The 13,924-nt window shown below is 35.9% G+C and overlaps 1 protein-coding gene and 1 pseudogene across 1 annotated transcript in view; both read left to right on the top strand.

The window, feature by feature from the left end:
• Adgrg4 (adhesion G protein-coupled receptor G4) overlaps positions 1-13,924 on the top strand; it is a 113,751-nt gene that overhangs the window by 20,828 nt on the left and 78,999 nt on the right. The gene's annotated exons all lie outside the window — the stretch shown is intronic.
• On the top strand, positions 1,122-1,300 carry LOC147821105 (U2 spliceosomal RNA; annotated as a pseudogene).

The raw sequence follows: 13,924 nt of genomic DNA, 5'->3' as shown, positions 1-13,924 counted from the left end.
AGTATATGAAGTATATAGCAACACCTCCTCTATCTTCTCCATAGAGTTCTCTACTTTAAAGGACTTTTTCTTATGATTTTATGAGTGTGTGTACATGTGGATGTATGTGCATTTGTGTGTGTAACTTAAACAACAATAAAGCATATATGCATACACACATACACATTGTTCTACAATTTGATTTATTTTAACAATATTATTATGGACACATAAGTAAACTGAAACCTATTTTTAGGGCTGTCCATATTGCATTTTATAGATGTAACCTAATTTATTTGACTAACCTACCACTGATAAATATTTCAATTGCTTCATTTTTTGCAGTTACAAATAATGCTACAATAAATTTCCTCATACATACTTACGTCTTGGTATACATGAACTTGCAATTTTATAGGACACGTTCCTAAAAGTAGAATTTCTCAAAGAAAGCATATAAGCGTTTGCAATTTAATTGATTTATTATTTTACTAGTTATTTTATTAACTTTTCTTTAAAATCTGCAAAGTAAAATTAATAGATACATACAGAAAAACATTTAAAAATATAAATTCAAAATAAAAGTTTCCTTTCACTTCAATCCCTTAAGTGGCTCTTGCCAAAATTATTTATTAACAATTTCTTAGGCATATTTCAAGGAAAATGTAAACCTTAGATTTACCTGTAAATGTTCTTTTTTCAGTTGGGATAGTCATTATATGCACAGGCTTCAGCATCTGTTTTTAAATTTAAGAATACATTATGGAAGTATTTCCATATCAGAAAATATAGAGCTATCTGATTATTTCTCGGGGTAGGTTGCCGAATAGAATTATAGAATAAGGACATGCTATAATTTTTTCAAAAACTTTATTTGAAGGACTTTAAATGTTTCCCCAGTTTTTAGCTATGATAAAATTTACAAGAATTTTTAAAGTATTTGATGGCGACAAAAATGTCTTGGAACGGTCATTAAGGACTGATCACAAACTAAAGTCCCTTTTTAGGTATGGTGAGCATAATATCCTAATCTCAACCCAGACACGTGATCCAAAAAAGAATTTGTTCTGACTGTGAGTATATGAAGATGAAAAGTTTTCCAAAGACATGAAGATGAAATTACTCTTTGTTGTATACTGGACATCGCTTCTCGGCCTTTTGGTTAAGATCAAGTGTGCTGTACATTGGAGAAATCCCTTCTATTGAAAAGAATGAAATAACATAAATGGAGTCCATCCTGGGAAATCTACACTGTATTAAAACACAGCATTCCTTTATTTGTGCTGTCATTACTCTGCTGACATTTCTTAATTAAATACTCCAGCTGCTTTGAATTATTTTATGAACTGATCACACTTAAAAATATGCAGAGATGGATTGTATAGTTTATGTACTTTCTAAAGGTCTATTTTGGCCTACTACTAATACCTCTATCCAATTATCAGCTCTCATATGAAAAGCTCCATGGTAATGGGCTCTATTGCTGAAAGGTAATTTGGTCTTGCCCTTGTGCATCAATTCTCTGTGCTATCGTCGTTTTTCATCATGAAAATATAAGCATGAACTGCATGTAGTTTGCTCAAAACTTCCTTATTTGATTTCTCCTACACATGATGACATTCTCCTATAGATCTGGAGATGGAAGCTCTAGCCTGTCTTTTTCTTCGTGTTGCAGGATCCATTCTTCTTTCATGCCTTTACTTAAAATCTGAATGCAGAAGCCAATTTTTTTTCTTATCATCTTAAAGATAGCCACTTCATATGTTTGGTACTCCACAGGCCAATCTACTTGTGGCAATATTTGGTCACCATCATCTCTCACACATATAATCAACACATTGAACTATATTTACAAAGTTCATTATTGAAACAAAAGCCAGATGTGATATGCAGGCTAGAACAACACATAGATTTAATATGATATGATATACCAAGAATCACAACCAGAATTTGGTACCTTAGCGAGTACATCTGCTACAAAATGCCTCATAAATATTCTGCCACTCTATAACTTTGTTCTCCAGTTTCCAATAATACAACTTTGTCAAGAGTGAAAGAGCAAATGACAAGTCCACAGGCCCTTGTAATTATCCCCACTTTCACAAACAGAAACAGCAAGGCTCATGTAAATAATTAGTGGAAGTGATCATTTGTTCATAAAAGGGAACAGAATAAGTGTGACAAAACATGAAGGTTGGACTCTGTGACTTCTGTGGTCCCTCGAGTACAAATGCACACTTGGTTATTATTGCTCAACTACTCGGATAGTGTGGGTTTTTACATTTGGGTTTTAAATCGTATTTTTATTGAGATGATTGTAGATCCACATACATCTGAAGATTCTTTGTACACTTTGCCCAGTTTCTCTTAATAGAAACATTTTGCAAAGCTTTCGTATAACAATCAGAATATTGACGTTGTTACAACCCACCAATCTTATTTGGATTTCTCTAGTTTTGCTTGTACTCATTTGTGTGTGGATATTAAGTTCTATACATTTTTATCACCAGTGTACACTTGTGTATCCACCACCAGATTCAAGATGCTGAACAGTTCTTATACCACAAACATTCCTCATGCTGCCCTGTTATAAACACACTTAGTTCTTTCCTACCCTTTCCCACCCAAATTCATTCCCTGAATCCCTAATCTCTGGTAACCTCTAATCTGCTCTCTATCTCTAAAATTTTGTTATTTCAAAAATAATATGTAAATAGAATTGCAGTATGCGACCTGTTAAGATGAACTTAAAAAAACCCCATTATCTGGAGAGACATCGTTCTTATGCATGTAAATAGTAGTAGTACATGGTGTGGATGAATCACGGTCATTATTATTTTTTTTTGCCACTCATCTGTTGAAAGATATCTGGCCCAATTCCAATTTTTAGCTATTACAAAAACTCCTGTGAATATTTGTGTACAGGTTTTTGTGCGAACACGTTTTCATTTCTCTGGAATAAATGCTTATAGTGCAATTGCTGAGCTATCTGGTAGCTGCACATTTTGGGTTTCTTTTGAATAAGAAACTGCCCAATTTTTTTCAAAATGTTTTTGCCATTTTACATTCTCACCAGCAACATATAAGTGATCTAGTTTTTCTGCGTCCTTTCCAGCACTTTGTGTTATTTTTTTATTTTAACTATTTTTGTAAATGTGTAGTGATATTTCATTGCAGCTTTAATTTGCGTTTCCCTGATGCCCAGTGATGTTGAACATCTTTTCCTGTGCTAATTCTCGCTCTGGATGTATTCATCATCAGTGAAATGTCTGTTCCTGTCTTTTGCCCTTTTTTTTTTTTTTTTTTTAAGAATTGGGTTGCTTTACTATTGAGTTTTGAAGTCCTTCGCCTATTTTAATTTTTTGTTGAGTATGTATTTCACAAATATTTTCTCTTACTCTGTTGATTCTTAAAAATACTTTTCACATGGGCTTTCACAGGACAAAGGCTTTTAATTAAAAAGTCTAATTTATCAATTTATATCTTTATGGATCATGTTGTTGGGGTCAAGTGTAAGAACTTTTAAAATTCCCTAAATCCCCAAGATTTTTCCTATTTTTCTAAAAGTATCATAGTTTTATATTTTCATGTAAGTCTGCTATTCATTTTGAGTTAATTTTTGCTTAAGGTGTGAGGTTTAGTTTGAGGTCTCCTATGTGTGTCTGTGAATGTCCAATTGCGCCAATACTATTCATTGGATATTCTTTCTTTATTGAATTGATTTTGTACCTTTTTCAAAACTCAGTGAATCCTAACTGTATGGTCTAGTTCTGAGCTTTCTGTCTCATTCTTCTGCATGTCTATCCCACTGCTAACACCACGATAGCTTGATTGCTATAGTTATATAGCAAAACTTAATACAGGGAAGAGTGACTCCCTTCCCCTTATTCTTTTGAAAAATTGGCTTAGCTATTCTAAGGTTTGTTTCCATAAAAATTTTAGATTAAGCCTGACCATGTTGATATAAAACTGGGCTGGAATTTGTATATCTGCATATCAGTTTGAGGAGAATCGACATTGTCACTATGATGAATCTTTCAATTTTTGAACATGGTATGCCTTCCCAATTTTTAAGGTTTTAGTTCTTTCATTAGAGTTTTATGATTTTGGGCATACACATATTATGTTAAGTGTATCCCTGAGTATTTCATTTTCATTGGAGAAATTATAAATAGCTTTTTGGGTTCTGCTTGTTTAGGACACAGAAATATGATTGATTTTGTTTTGTTAATTTTGTATCCTGCAACCTTACTGAACTCATAAATTATGTAAGATTATTTTCATGGAAATTATTTGGGATTTTGTGTATGAACAACCACCTAATTTGCTGCATGAACAGCACATAATCTGTGATGCTTTTTATTTCATCTCCTTGTCTTACCTGAGTGGCTCCGACATCCCAGTATTACATTGAATAAGAGTAGTGAGAGGGGGGCCGGGGATTTAGCTCAGTGGTTTTGCCGCCTGCTGTGCAAGCTCAAGGACCCGAGTTCAATCCCTGGTACCAAAAAACAAAAAACAAAAAACAAAACAAAACAAAAGAGTAGTGAGAGTAGGCATCCTTGCCTTGTTTCTCATCTTAGAGGAAAAGCATTCAGTTTTTCTTTCATCATTACAGTTGATATTTGCTGGCGATTTCTTGATGTTCCTCTTTATCAAGTTTTTGCAAATCCCCTCTATCCCAAACTTGCTGAGAGATTTTATTAGGAGTTAATGTGAGATTCTGTCAAATGCCTTTCCTGCACCAATTGAGATAAGCGTATGATTTTTCTTTTTTAGCTTGTTGGTATAGTGGATTATGCAGATTGACTTTCCTGCGGTTAACCACTCGTGCATATCTGGAATAAGTGTCACATGGTCATGGTATATAATTCTTTTCATACATGCTACATCCAGTTTGATAATGTTTTGTTGAGAATTTTTGCATTTAAGATTAGGAGGGATATCGGTCTATAGTTTTTTCTTTATATTATTTTTGCTGATTTTAGTATCAGGATAACAGTGACCTCAGATTGGAATGTGTTCATTCCTCTTCCCTTTCTGGAAGAAAGATCACTGTTATTTTTCTTTGGTAATAAACTCCAGGGAAATCATCTGGGCCCTGGGATTTGTTTTCCAGTGCATTTTCTTTTTTTGTTGTTGTAAATAGCAACCTCTGGGTTACTTGAATATATTTTGGGATTCTATCTTAACTTATTCATGATGTTTTGAGGTTTCCCTATTTGTATAGTTTTTCTAGTGGTTGTTTTTGGTATTACAATATAAAAATGTGACATCACAATCTAGTGGTAGCCACATTTTATTGTTTTGAGTGAAACATGGAAACCTCACTTCCATTTTGCTCCCTTGACTTTTCTCACTTTTAAATGTCACTGCTTTGCATGTCAGATGGTGTTATGATTTTGGTCTAACCATCAAATATGATTTATAAAGTTCATGAGGAAAAAGGTAGTCTATTGTAGGTACCTCATATTTCTCTTCTTTTCCTCTTCCTTTCTGATGTTCCAAGATTTCTTTTTAAAAATAATTTCCTTTTTGCTTGAAGTACTCCCTTTATCTAAACTTTTTACTGTTTTGTTTTATTTTTTGTCTTTTACTTTTTGGAGATAAGATCTCACTACATAGTTTAAGCTGGTCTTGAACTCACTACGTAGGCTAGGCTGGCCTCAAACTCACTGCGATCCTCCTGCCTCGGCTTCCTGAGTGCTGGAATTACAAGCATGGACCACCATACCTGGATTTCACTAAGCTTTTAAGGGTAGGTTTGTTGTTGACAAATTTTTTTCTTTTTACTTCATCTGAGAACGTTCTTATTTTCATTTCATTTCTGAAGGATAGCTTGCTGGATATAGAGTTCACAGCTAATAGTTCTTTTCTGTCAGCATTTGAAAAAGGTTATGACATTTCCTTCTAACTTACTTTGCTTCCAGATGAGAAATCTGCTTTCATTTGAATTATCACTTCCCTATAAGCAATATGCCAATTTTCTCTGGTTGCCTTCATGAATTTTCTTTGTCTTTTAGGTTTCAAAAGTTTAATTGTGGTGTTTTTCCATGGATATTTTGGGTACAACTTGTTTGAGTTTCATCCAGCTTCTTGAATCTGTAGGTTTGTATCTTTTGTCAAATTTAAGATGCTTTCAGTCTTTATTTCTTTTAATACATCTTCAGCTCCATTGTCTTTCTCCTCTCTTTTTAGGACTTCAATGATAGGAATGCTGAGTATTTTCTTATTTTCCCACATGTTCCTGAGGAACTGTTCTTCAGTCTATTTTCTGTCTGTTGTTTCAGATGGTGAATTCTATCTTTCTTTCCTCAAGTTTTCTGATGCTACTGTCATCTCCACTCTCCTGTTGAGCCTATGGATCAAGTTTTAAAAATATCTATTGTTATATTTTTCAGCTCTATAACTTCCATTTCATTCTTTTTTATATCTTTTCTTTTTTGGAGATTTCCTTTGTTTCATTTCAAGAGAATTTGTGTTTGCTTGTACAATCACTTTTATGATGGTTGTTTAAAATTCTTGTAGGATAATTCCAACATCTCATCCATGTTCATTTTGCCGTGACTTGATGGTCTTTTCTCAGTCAAAACACGATTTCCTTGGTTCTTGGTATGATAGGTGATTGATACAATTGTATCTTGGATACTTTATCAATTATGTTAGGAGATTCTAGGTCTTACTTAAAATTTTCATTTCAGTAGACATTCTGTTTAGGTTTAGCCCACAGGTCTTGGTCCACTTTTGTGGGTTGTGCTTCCAAATACAGACAAAGTTTTTAGTGTCTTCGTAGTATTTTGTCTTTGCCTTTGGGGCTCCCTCTGGTTCCTGTTAGTGTTGCCTGGGTAGGGAATGGAAAGGGTCTTCCATTGGAGAGGAGGGGTGGTAGGATTCCTCTACTGATATCCCTTGGTTTGGCTTCCCCTGTGTGGTCAGGAAATGAGAGTCTTTGGCTACACTTCCTGCACAGGCTACCTGCTGCTAATGGGGTCCCCTTCCCTTGACTCTCACCCACCCCCTACTTTGGTGTCTCTGAGTGAGGGAGAAGAATCTCAGGACTGCAGGGACAAAATGGCTGCCTGAACCAGGTCACTTGCTGTTACTGGCTCCTTTTTTCCTCTTAGCCTGTCTGCCTTAGTGGTTCTGAGTGGGCAAGGAGACTGTTGGGAAGATAGGAACAAACAGTGTTTTCAGACAGGTTCTGTTCAGCCAACATCTTGGTGGGGAGAGAACACTTAGGCCTGGCAGGGATGGAGAATGCCTCTCTTGGCTGCTTCTTGTTCTTAATATTAGCAGGGCTCCAAGTTATTTCCCTTTGCTGGTGGTGTTAGGCTTATCTGATGTTGTCAGAGGGACTCCTATTTGACCCAGAAGGGGAAAGAGCTTAATTAGATTATCTTATATTGTTAGGTTAGGGACTGGGAAACAAAGTGCCTGTGGTGCCTTTTTATGCTGGGATAGGGGAGGCAAAATGCCTGCCACTGTATCATTCCTCCACTCCTAGGGTCTCAAATAAGTTTGCCTTCTTTTTAGTATCTTTAATAGATCTGTTTCTGGTGGTCTCTTAAGCTATTTTCAGGACTTATAATTGTACCTAATAAAGAAGAGCAGGGAAAAGTGGATTCATGCCATTTTGTTCAGTTGAGAAGTCTTTTTTTTAATAGTTTTTGGGTGGTAGAAGTGTGTGTGTGTGTGTGTGTGTACAAATAGGATGCAGAAGAATGACAGAGATGATATGGATAGCATTGTAGCTATACCAATCATTTAACAACATTTGGTTTTTAAGCAAGAGAGGCATTATATTCAATGGGGATAAGTATAACATTTAGGGACCATAAAAAATCTTTACCCCCACCTAGAAATCATACTGAATCTAAGAAAAACAAAAGTACATATAGATTATGATAAAAAGCACACCAATAATTAAATTATCAAAGAAGTTTATGCTCACTACCAGCCTGACTGATGATTTTGGTCATATTTGCTAACCCATGGTAATGAATCGTTAGATAGGTGACTGAAAATCTCTAATTCCTATAGGTCTTAGTTCTAAGAAGCTACTGATGTTTGATTGGATTGTCTTTACCTGGAATAGGAATGATTCCTTAAGGTAGATATTGTTTCAGGGAATGGTCATAATTTCAGATCCCCATTGAGTTTCAAACAAAGCTAGCAAGTTTGACTTAATGTTTAGGTTACCAAGATGATGTTCTCCCCTCAAGTTTATGCAAACTGATTTGGATGACTGCTGCTTCTTGAACTGTTCAGTATTTATAGAGCTTGGCTTTTAGTATCAAAGTTTGTTTCTCCTTGGTTATTCTGGGAAGTGGGTTTTCATTTCTTTTTCCTGGTATGGGGTAGTTCCATGCAAATCAATGGCATGCATTTATGGGAGCTAGATAACTGAGGCATTACACATATTGTCATATTTCTTCCTTAAACATTTCGTCTGTCAAATTCTTATCTTCCCAACATCACAGTTCTCTGGTCCTCACTTCTAAATGAAAGGCTTGAAAGCAATCTCTAAAACTTGATTCTAAAATTATATGGTTTTAATGAATGAAGAGTTGAATCTTTATTAGGAATCACTTTGGAGGAAAAATTTAACATAACAATCCTTCTGGAAAAATCCATGCATCTGAAATATTCAGTAGAAAGCTATTCTAAAATATACGAACCGAGGCTCTGGGTTAAAATGGAGCAATATAAAATGCATCATTTCCTAAGAGATCTCTGGTACATAAAAAGCACCTCTTAACTCATTTAACTCCTTTATTTTTATTTATCTAAATCTCACGTTCCTTTTAAAGATGCTTACTAGAAATGTTGTTACCAATTGTTCCATCTATGGCTCTGCCTTTTCTGATAAAAAATGTGTGTTTAACTCCCAGCCTCTGTTTTCTAATAGGGTTTCCCATAATTTGTTTTTGGGTTTTTTTTTTTTTTGGTACCAGGAATCAAACTTGGGACCTTGTGCTTGCAAGGCAGGGAGTAGAACCACTGAGCTAAATCCCCAGCCTTCCCATTACTTGTTACAGTTCACTCCAATAGTGCTCTTGAAATGCTGCATCAAAGAAGATAACTTAGGCTTCTGTGATATTTAGTGTTTTATTGTTTCCCAAAAAGTGACTAATCATTTGTAAAGGAGTGGAAATTATGAGCTTTCCTATTAATAATTAGTACATTCATAGAGAGTGATTCAGGCTCTGGGATTCCACATTTCTTTCATGTGCTAGAAGCAACACTTTAATAGAGGTTTGCAAAGTCACTTGGCTGGGATTTTTTTGAAACCAATTTGCAAAAATGGAAACTGAGATAGCAGTACAGTAACTCTCCTTTTAGTTGCACTTATGTGCATATTTAAAAGCAGAAAACTTGAAATCAATATTGGGAAGCTGAAATACACTGGTTTGTTAAGAAGGCTTAATAGAATGTGGATCTCTGGTAATTGAAACGATGCTGTAAAAGTTAAAAAAATTCCTGCTTATATAACTTTGACTTTTGCTCCTATAAATGTGGGTACTTTTATCAACTCGCCTGTACAGTCAATTACAGGCTTCTGAGTATCACTCATTTTACTTGCTAATGACCACAGAATCCTAAAGAACATCCTACACACATTTCAGAATCTCTTGATATGCAAATTAACAGTAATTTTACTGTGCAAGAAAGTGAAGTAAGTTAGTAGATTGTCTACTACTACAATTATTCTTATGTCAATAGGTAATGCATTTCTCAGATGGATAAATTCAAAATGCTAATTTCCCTAAGGTAAATATGCACGATTTTGTTTTGGGTGATTTGAATTGGAGGAAGATTATGGCTCAGTTTTGAATTTTACTATGCACTATTTTTGCTTAGATGCTCCATCCTCACCCTTAATTCCACTTATCCAAGTCTGAACTGGGTGTTTTTCTTCTGAATGAGGCTGCCTTCTCAATTTTCCCATTCTGTGAATATCACCACTATTATCTATTCCCAAAAGCAAAATTTGAGTTCTTCCAGGTTTCTCTGTCTTCTTTACCTCTTAAACTTCTTTGTTACCATATCCTGTCCACTCTTTCTGATAGCTGTAGGATCAGAGAACTCACATAGCTCTCATCATAGCCATTTATTTATTTAGCCTAAAAAATATGTACTGAATGTCTACCATGTGCTAGGCCCCACACTGGAGACTGAGGATATAATGGTGAGCAACGAAGGATGAGGTGCTCGATCATACAAGTTAGTGAGGAAGGAGACATCAATAAACATATGCACACATGTAAAATTGCGGCTGTTCCAAGTGCTATGAAGAAGAGGCATGAGGTGTAATAATAATAATCTCAAATAGATTAGTTTGAGCTAGTTATGGGGGTGGGAGAAGGTAGGCCTCCCTGAGGAAATAATGCATGAGTTGAGGTCTGAAGGATGAATAGAGGTTAATCAAATGAAGAAAGGAGGGGAAAATATTCCAAGTATTGGCAATGGCACATGTAATGCACTTAGGGTAGAAGGAGAATGTTAAATACTGGTAGACTAAAAATGTTAAATACTGGTAGGCTGTGGGCTGAGAAGTTAAGGGTGTGATTTAGCACAAATTGACATTGGAGAGGTAGGTAGGGGTCAAGCATGGGTAGCTTTATAGGTTCTATTAAAATGCTTTCTTTCTATCCTATGAACAAAGAAAAACCACTAGAGGGATCTGTGAGTGTGTGTGTGTGTGTGTGTGTGTGTGTGTGTGTGTGTGTGTATGTGATGGGCAGATTTGCATTTCAAAAAGATCATTCTGGTCGTGTAATGGAACAGACTGGAGGGAGCCAAGAGTAGTGGCAGACAGCTCAGTTGGGAGTCTACTGCAACGGTTTGGGTGAGAGATGAAGGTGATTTGGTCAGGGTGGTAAATGATGGAGATAGTGAGAAATTGATAGAGTCAAGAGACGTATCGAGGTAATTTCCATCAGACAAGATTATGGGTTAGTTATGGCAGGTGAGTGAAAGAATAGAGGAGAGAGAGAGAGAAAGAGAGAGAGAGAGAGAGAGAGAGAGAGAGAGAGAGAGAGAGAGAGAGAGTTGGTTTGTATAATTGAATGTATTGTGGCAATTTAGTAAAATAATAGAAGACCCAACTTGGAGAGAATATGACAAATTCAAGAAGTTGGGGCATGTTGACTCTGAGACATTGACGGACTATTTAAGAGAAGATGTCAAGTAAACAATTGGTTATAAAAATGTGGAACTCAAAATAGAGATCTGTTCTAGAGACAGGGGTTTGTGACTCATTTGTGCATAGGTGTAAATTCATGAAACTCTAGTTGTAGAGAAACTATAGAGTGAGAAGAGAACAGGAGGCTGGGTCAAAGCCTTTAGCCCAGTAGAATAGAATCTGCAAAAGAAATAGAGAAGGAGTGGCCAGAGAAGTGAAGACAGTAAGTATAGATAAACTTTCTTGAAAGAATTTGACTGTGATGGGAGGAAAAAGATGGAAGTGCCTGCAGGGAGATGTGGAGTTTTGATTTTTTATTTCAAGAGACTGAAATATGTTTTAAAACAGGAGGGAAAAGCTCATTAGGGAAAGGAGCTGATAATTGATGGTGTAAGGTTTCTGAAAGGGCAGGAGGTTATGAGATCTAAAGCACAGTTGAATTTCTATCTGATGCTTTCAATTACTTTTTCCTTTGAAGTAGGAGGCATGATTATCTGATAAACATATGGAGGTGGAGTTTGAGGACGGGGAAGGTTTGAAAAAATTATTGCAGAGTAAGAGTACAAACTGACTAGAGAGAAGTAGTAGGGTGGCTGGGCAGAGAGAAAAGCTTATGTGAGGTTAGTGGGCATGAATTTATAGAAACACTTAATTTATCCTCTTGTGTGACTGGCCAGCAATGCTTGATTGCTCAAGCACATGTATGGAGATGGACAGTAGGACTGACCAGAGTTGATGGGAGAAGATTGGCAAAGGAGGATACTACCAGCATCTTAAAGTCTCTTTGCCTCTACTTTCCTCCCATTCCTACCCATCCTGTTCACTGCCATGAAATTCCTTTTCCTTAAGGACTGCTTTTTTATCAACCCATTTTTCTTACTGAAGAATCCATAGTCTTTCAGATGGTGTGGTGGTTCAGAATACAGATGATAAACCTTGGTTTGAATTCCAGGTAAGAATTTGAGAAATTCATGTGAAGTTTCTGAGATTCCATTTTCTTCAACTCTAACATGGGGATGATTGTAGTATTTACCACACAAAGTTAGGTGGAGTAAATGAGAGAGCTTGCAGCACTGTGTGTGGCTTGTAATAAGTGCTCAATACATGAAAGCAGCTGCATTACCTTCTCTCATCTGTGTCCCCAGCTTCCCCTTCAGATCTCACCCTAATCTATTATTCTTTCTGATCCTTATTCAACACACGGCCTCCCACTCCCGGCTACACTGATCTTCCATTGCCTCCATATCCTCGGCCATATGTCCTTGCCTTCTCTACTCAAACCCCATCCTTCCTCAAAGGTGTGAAGCTTCTAAGATGAAGTCTCTGCACTAGCTTGAAGCCAGTTTACTCTTTCACTGCACTGATTTCCCATTGCACTTTGAAGATACGTGGAGCCCGATTATATCCCATTGTTCACTTTATTGTAAATTTTATCATTATTTTCCTTCTAAGTGTTATTTTAACTGCTGTTTAAAAATATTTCAGTAAAACAAATCTTTTCCAATAAAAGCATGCATTTTTTGAGGAAAGGAATCATGCTATAAATCTATTCATTTCTCACAGGAATTAGAATTGTTTCTTTGTTTGCCTGTTTGGTGGTGCCAGGGATTGAACTCAGGACCTTGCACTTTCAAGGCAGGTGGCGGAACCACTGAGCTAAATCCCCGGCCCAGGACTTAGAATTGTATTCATGATACTTGTTAAGTTTAGTTGACTTGAATGGAGGCATAAGCTGGGCTCCACTGGCCTTCAAGCTGGGGTCACACATTCCCAAGGGGTGCACAGACAATCTGTTAGAGTGCAGAAGGAAGATATTACTTATATTTACTTCATCACATCTTTTTGACATTTCTATTTTTGTGTATGTTTATAATGTACATGATACAAATTTATAATATACACGCGTATGTTATTGATAAATATGTATTTATCTATATACATCATGGGCAATGACAGAGACAGAGAGAGAGAGAGAGAGAGGTGCATGTTCAAGAATTTTTTTTTTTGTACCGGGGATCGAACTTGGGACCTTGTGCTTGCAGGGCAGGCAGCGGAACCACTGAGCTAAATCCCCAGCCCAAGAAATTTTAATTTTGAGGTTCTAGATAAAAATATTTTCAAGCTATAGTGTTCAAATGAATGATAAAAAATGACAAATTGAATGTCTACCATTTTGGAGGCACTTACTCTGTGCCAGAAGCTACACTGAATGTTTTATATATATTAACTCACTCAATCTCATGACAATTTTTAAGGTAGGTATTATTATAACCTTTACATTTCAGAGGAGGATATTGAAGCACAGAGAGGGTAAATAACTGTACAGGGTTATATGCTAAGCAAGTGATGTAGCCAAGATCAAAAATTACATCTATTTGAATTCAAAGCTAATCTTTTTGGGAAGATTTTAAACTATGCAATTCAATTTCTTTCATAGGTGTAAACTAATCAAGTTATTTCTTCTTAAGTAGTTTTGATAGCTATGTCTTTCAAGGACTTAGTTCCTTTCCTAAAGCTAATCCTCTTAATCAGTATACTATTCTAGTATGTATCTCACTTCTGGGAATGCTCATATTTTGAACAAAGTTACTAAGAAATAGATTTTGTCCTACTAGTTATGTAACCAGGGTATAATGAGAAGTATATAGAGATTTTACAAAGTAGAACATCCTCCAAGAGAAATTAAGTAATCAAGCAACTTGATTTTATCTGTGATATTTATCTCTTAAAAATGAAAAGAAATTATACTCCCATTTCTTA

Source organism: Heterocephalus glaber, unplaced genomic scaffold, assembly GCF_053883595.1.
Source record: "Heterocephalus glaber isolate CG9 unplaced genomic scaffold, H.glaber_assembly_v1.0 deba00001764, whole genome shotgun sequence".
Taxonomy (NCBI): domain Eukaryota; kingdom Metazoa; phylum Chordata; class Mammalia; order Rodentia; family Bathyergidae; genus Heterocephalus; species Heterocephalus glaber.
Note: the sequence above shows the minus strand (reverse complement) of the source record. Positions and strands in the feature narration are given on the sequence as shown.